The sequence below is a fragment of the Oncorhynchus clarkii genome, chromosome 32, assembly GCF_045791955.1.
Source record: "Oncorhynchus clarkii lewisi isolate Uvic-CL-2024 chromosome 32, UVic_Ocla_1.0, whole genome shotgun sequence".
Lineage (NCBI taxonomy): Eukaryota > Metazoa > Chordata > Actinopteri > Salmoniformes > Salmonidae > Oncorhynchus > Oncorhynchus clarkii.
Window position 1 is genome coordinate 32,579,181 of NC_092178.1, and position 6,402 is coordinate 32,585,582.

Genomic DNA, 6,402 nt, shown 5'->3' on the forward strand with positions numbered 1-6,402 from the left:
CTCAACATCAGCAAGACCAAATGAGCTGATTGTGGAATACAGGAAATAGGGGGGGGGGGGGGGGGGGGAGCACGCCGCCATTCACATCAACGGGGTGGCAGTGGAGCAGGTAGACGGCTTCAAGTTCCTCGGTGTCCAAATCACGAAATACTTCAAATGGTCCAAACACACAGTCGTACCTCAGTGCCTGTTCCCCCTCATGAGGTTGAAAAAGTTTGGCATGGGCCCTCAAATCCTGAAAAGGTTCTACAGCTGCACCATCGAGAGCATATTGACTGGCTGCATCACTTCTTGGTATGACAATAGCACGGCCCTCGATCGCATGGCGCAACAGAGGGTTGTGCCGACAGCCCAGTACATCACTGGGGGCGAGCTCCCTGCCTTCCAGGACCTCTATATCAGGCTGTGTGAAAAGAAGGTAAGAAAAAAATCATCAAAAGAGCCCAACCACCCAAGCCATAGACTATTTTCTCTGCTGCTAAACAACAAGAGGTACAGGTGCATCAAGTCTGACCAACAGGCTCTTGAACAGCTTCTATCCCCAAGCAATACGAATGAAAGATAGCTAACAAAATAGCGACACGGACTGAGTTTAGCTTGTACCTTTATTGACCTTTTATTTCTCTATCCATACTCACAGGGCCCTACACACACACTGTCACTCCAACACACAAACAAACACTCACTCACACATAATATGCACATACATTTATACTGACTCTACACACCCACTCACATGCTAGCATCTGCTACTCTATTCTTCAGTGATTGCATGTTGGCCAATAGAACGGATGGTAGAGGCGGGTAATTCTCACAAGGCACCCCAATCTCCGCCCCCTGTACCTTCGTCTTTTCTTGACACAAATGAGGATTTGGGCCTGGTCTCGGAGAAACAGTACATCCTTCGCATCGGACTCATTTAAGAAAATATCTTTGTCCAGTTCGAGGTGAGTAATCACTGTTCTGATATCCAGAAGCTCTTTTTGGTCATAAGAGACGTTAGCAGCAACATTATGTACAAAATAAGTTACAAACAATACAGATTTTTTTTTTTAAATGTCACAGTTGGTTAGGAGCCCGTAAAACGGCAGCCATCCCCTCCAGCGCCATTATACATAATATTCAGACCCTTCGCTATGAGACTCGAAATTGAGTCCAGGTGAAACCTGTTTCCATTGATCATTCTTGAGATGTTTCTACAACATTGGTTGAAGTCCAACTGTGGTAAATTCAATTGAAAGGACATGATTTGGAAAGTCACAAATCTGTCTATATAAGGTCTCACAGTTGACAGTGCATGTCAGAGCAAAAAACAATTGTCCGTAGAGCTCTGAGACAGGATTGTGTCAAGGCACAGATCTGTGGAAGGGTAACAAAACAATTCTGCAGCATTGAAGGTCCCCAAGAACACAGTGGCCTTCATCATTCTTAAATGGAAGAAGTTTGTAACCACCAAGACTCTTCCTAGACCTGGTAGCCCGGCCAAACTGAACCATCGAGGGAGAAGCGCCTTGGTCAGGTAGGTGACCAAGAACCCAATGGTCACTCTGACAGAGCTCCTATGTAGAGATGGAAGAAACTTCTATAAGGACAACCATCTCTGCAGCACTCCACCAATCAGGCCTTTATGGTAGAGTGGCCAGACGGAAGCCACTCCTCGGTAAAAGGCACATGACAGCCAGCTTGGAGTTTGCCGAAAGGCACCTAAAGGACTCTGACCATGTGAAATAAAGTTACCTGGTCTGATGAAACCAAGATAGAACTCTTTGGCCTGAATGACAAGCATCACAACTGGAGGAAACCTGGCACCATCCCTTCAATGAAGCATGGTGGTGGCAGCATCATGCTGTGGAGATGTTTTTCAGTGACAGGGAACAGCGACTAGTCAGGATCAGGGGAAAGAATGAAGGGAGCAAACTACAGAGAGATCCTTGATGAAAACCTGCTCCAGAGTGCCCGATGGAACATCTCTGGAGAGACCTGAAAATGGCTATGCAGCGGCGCTCCCTATCTAACCTGACAGATCTTGAGGGGGATCTGTAGAGAAGAATGGGAAAAACTCCCCAAATACAGGTGTGCCAAGCTTGAAGGGTCATACCCAAGAAGACTCAAGGCTGTAATCCCTGCCAATGGTGCTTCCACAAAGTACTGAGTAAAAGGTCTGAATACTTATGTAAACGTAATTATTTAAGTTTGATCTAAAAATCTGTTTTGGATTTGTCATTATGGGGTATTGTGTGTAGATTGATGAGGAAAAAAAATACCATTTAGAATAAGGCTGAAAAGTAACAAAATGTGGAAAAAGTCAATGGGTCTGAATAGTTTCCGAATGCACTGTATCTACCTCCATCACTCCAGTATCCCTGCACATGTACAGTTGAAGTCGGAAGTGTACATACACCTTAGCCAAAAACATTTAAACTCAGTTTCACAATTCCTGACATTTAATCCTTGTAAAAATTCCCTGTCTTAGGATCACCACTTTATTTTAAGAATTTAAAATGGAAGAATAATAGTAGAGAGAATGATTTATTTCAGCTTTTATTTCTTTCATCACATTTCCAGTGGGTCAGAAGTTTACATACACTTAATTAGTATTTGGTAGCATTGCCTTTAAATTGTTTAACTTGGGTCAAACGTTTTGGGTAGCCTTCCACAAGCTTCCCACAATAAGTTGGGTGAATTTTGTCCCATTCCTCTTGACAGAGCTGGCGTAACTGAATCAGGTTTGTAGGCCTCCTTGCTCGCACATGCTTTTTCAGTTCTGCCCACACATTTTCAATAGGATTGAGGTCAGGGCTTTGTGATGGCCACTCCAATACCTTGACTTGGTTGTCCTTAAGCCATTTTGCCACACCTTTGGAAGTATGCTTTGAGTCATTGTTTATTTGGAAGACCCATTTGCGACCAAGCTTTAACTGATGTCTTGAGATGTTTCTTCAATATATCCACATAATTTCCCTTCCTCATGAAGCCATCTATTTTGTGAAGTGCACCAGACCCTCTTGCAGCAAAGCAAGATGCTGCCACCCCCGTGCTTCACGGTTAGGATGGTGTTTTTCGGCTTGCAAGTCTCCCCCTTTTCCCTCCTAACATAACGATGGTCATTATGGCCAAACAGTTCTATTTTTGTTTCATCAGACCCGAGGACATTTCTCCAAAAAGTCTTTGTCCCATGTGCAGCTGCAAACCGTAGTCTGGCTTTTTTTTAATGGCGGTTTTGGAGCAGTGGCTTCTTCCTTGCTGAGTAGCCATTCAGGTTATGTCGATATAGGGCTTGTTTTACTGTGGATATAGATATTTTTGTACCCGTTTCCTCCAGCATCTTCACAAGGTCCTTTGCTGTTGTTCTGGGATTGAGTTGCACTTTTCGCACCAAAGTATGTTCATCTCTAGGAGACAGAACACGTCTAACTCCCATGGTGTTTATATTGTTTGTACAGATGAACGTGGTACCTTCAGGCATTTGGAAATTGCTCCCAAGGATGAACCAGACTTGTGGAGGTCTACAATTCTTTTTCTGAGGTCTTGGCTGATTTCTTTTGATTTTCCCATGATGTCAAGCAAAGAGGCACTGAGTTTGATGGTAGGCCTTGAAATACATACACAGGTACACCTCCAATTGACTCAAATTATGTCAATTAGCCTATCAGAAGCTTCTAAAGCCATGACATCATTTTCTGTAATTTTCCAAGCTGTTTAAAAGGCACAGTAAACTTCTGACCCACTGGAATTGTGATACAGTGAATTATAAGTGAAATAATCTGTCTGTAAACAATTATTGGAAAAATTACTTGTGTCATGCACAAAGTAAATGTACTAACCAACTTGCCAAAATTATAGTTTGTTAACAAGAAATTTGTGGAGTGGTTGAAAAACAAGTTTTAATGACTCCAACCTAAGTGTATGTAAACTTCCGACTTCAACTGTAAATATGGTATTGGAACTAACTTTTTAAATATTTCCTGTATATAGTGTACTTACTTCCTTACATTATTTTGTATAACAGCAAAACTGTTACCTTTCTTCACTCTTTGGAGAAGGAATGGGAGTGAGGGATGACAAGAATAATGGAATATGGCTTGAGGTTTTGGATTAATAATAAGTATATGGAAACATATGATGCCAATGGCTGGTAGAAGAGAGGCAGAGATGCTTGGCACAGTGGTGGAGGACTGTTTTCGGCTACGTTACACTGTTCTGTTACTCTGGTGCTTGTGTAGGACAGCCTATGAAATGTCACCTACTACCCTTCAGTTTCCACACACAACCACTTAGAGGAAACAAGAACAGGGGAGGGAGAGACAGAGGGAGTGGGAGCAACGCGAAAGAGTGAGAGAGAGTTGGATGAGAAGAAACAGAAGGCCACCTACGATCCCTTGTTGTTCTCCACTTCAATTTCCCCTCCATCGGTTTCTTCAACGGCGCACATATCATCTCCTCTCCAACCCTCCTCTTGGGTCTCATCAACTTTTTCTTTCCCCCTTAATCTCATTTATGTTCTCTCCCGGATCTCTAAAGAAATACTCCTATAACGAAAAGTCTGAAGGATCCTTCATTAGACCGAATAGAATGAGGAATGCAACAATTTCTCTGGTAGAAAACAGCCTATGTGGCATTGATATTAGTCCAAAAAATGTATTCTAGTGTCAATTGAGTACAACGTGGAAATAGGATAACGTGGTCATACAGTCAGTCTCGTTCAAAACAGAGATTTGCGAGATAATTAGGAAACAATTGTATGTCACGGAATGAAGGGTACCATAACAGTTTTCCTGAGTTGGGTTTAATTTAACCCTGCCCAATGCCCACAGCTGGTAGCACCCAAGTAATCATCAATTGCCCATGGTCAATTTGGTTTGACATTCGATATCCCTATGGAGCTAGTTAGGGACCATCAGTAAATGACACAATGCACATAGGACAATATTTTAAAATGTCAATAGCTACAAATTTCAATGACTTTAAAACCTCAAATCAACTAAAAATGGTAAGAAATGAACATACAAATATTGAAAGCATTTAATGAGACACCTAAAAGATGTGCAACATGAAAATATTGTCCCATTTACATTGTGTAATTTATTGAGTCGCTATCTATCCCCAGAGATAGCCTATCCAAAGTTAAACCAACTTTGCCATGGTCCCACGTCAGTGGCTGAAGCTAACTGTTGAAGGAAGTTGGCTAGCTAGGCTACTTCCAGAAACAAGACCTGGTTAGACTGTTTCAAGTTATCTAGAAGGGTGAGTGACTGTAACTGTGTATTGTTTTGGCAGAGTGAAAGTACAATAGCTTCCCACGTTTGAACCAAAGGAGGTGGGTGGGAGGAGCTTTTGGAGGACAGGCTCATTGTCATGGCTGGAATGGAACTAATGGAACGGTATCAAACATATGGAAACTACATGTTTGACTCCATTCCATTTATTCTATTCCTCCTATAGCTCCTCCTACCAGCCTCCTCTGGTTCGAACAAACACACACACACACACAAACGAGAGACACCCATGTAAAAGCATGCCTCCAAAACCCAAATCTCATTCGCATTTCCTAATGGGGAGAATTGAAACCAAGACTAAATGAGGAAGTTCAGCCCCCCTTTTAGAGAAAGATCCAGCAGACTCCTTTGGTTCAGGTGCGGTAGGTAGTCTAATGGTCAGAGTGTTGGACTAGTAACCGAAAGGTTGCAAGATTGAATCCCTGAGCTTGCTAGGTAAAAAGCTGTCGCTCTGCTCCTAGGCTGTCATTAAAAATAAGAATTTGTTCTTAACTGACTTGCCTAGTTAAATAAAGGTCAATTTTTTTTATTTTAAACTATGATTGAAAAGGATAACAGGACATGTCGGTGATGCATTCAGTTTCAAATTGAGTCCACAATGTTGCACTAGCCAATATCTTACCATTGATACACAAAATATGCTGCTTTTCGACTGTTGCATGTGCATTGTGTATACTTACCCTTATGTTATACAAGGGAAATTGTGTTTTCATAGCTAGGCCTGACAGTAAGGACTTGTGAAGCGCACAATCAACAAAATCAAATCAAATGTATTTATATAGCCCTTTGTACATCAGCTGATATCTCAAAGTGCTGTACAGAAACCCAGCCTAAAACCCCAAACAGCAAGCAATGCAGGTGTAGAAGCACAGTGGCTAGGAAAAACTCCCTAGAAAGGCCAAAACCTAGGAAGAAACCTAGAGAGGGACCAGGCTATGAGGGGTGGCCAGTCCTCTTCTGGCTGTGCCTGGTGGAGATAACATAACATGGCCAAGATGTTCAAATGTTCATAAATGACCAGCATGGTCAAATAATAATAATCACTGTAGTTGTCGAGGGTGCAGCAAGTCAGCACCTCAGGAGTAAATGTCAGTTGGCTTTTCATAGCCGACCATTAAGAGTATCT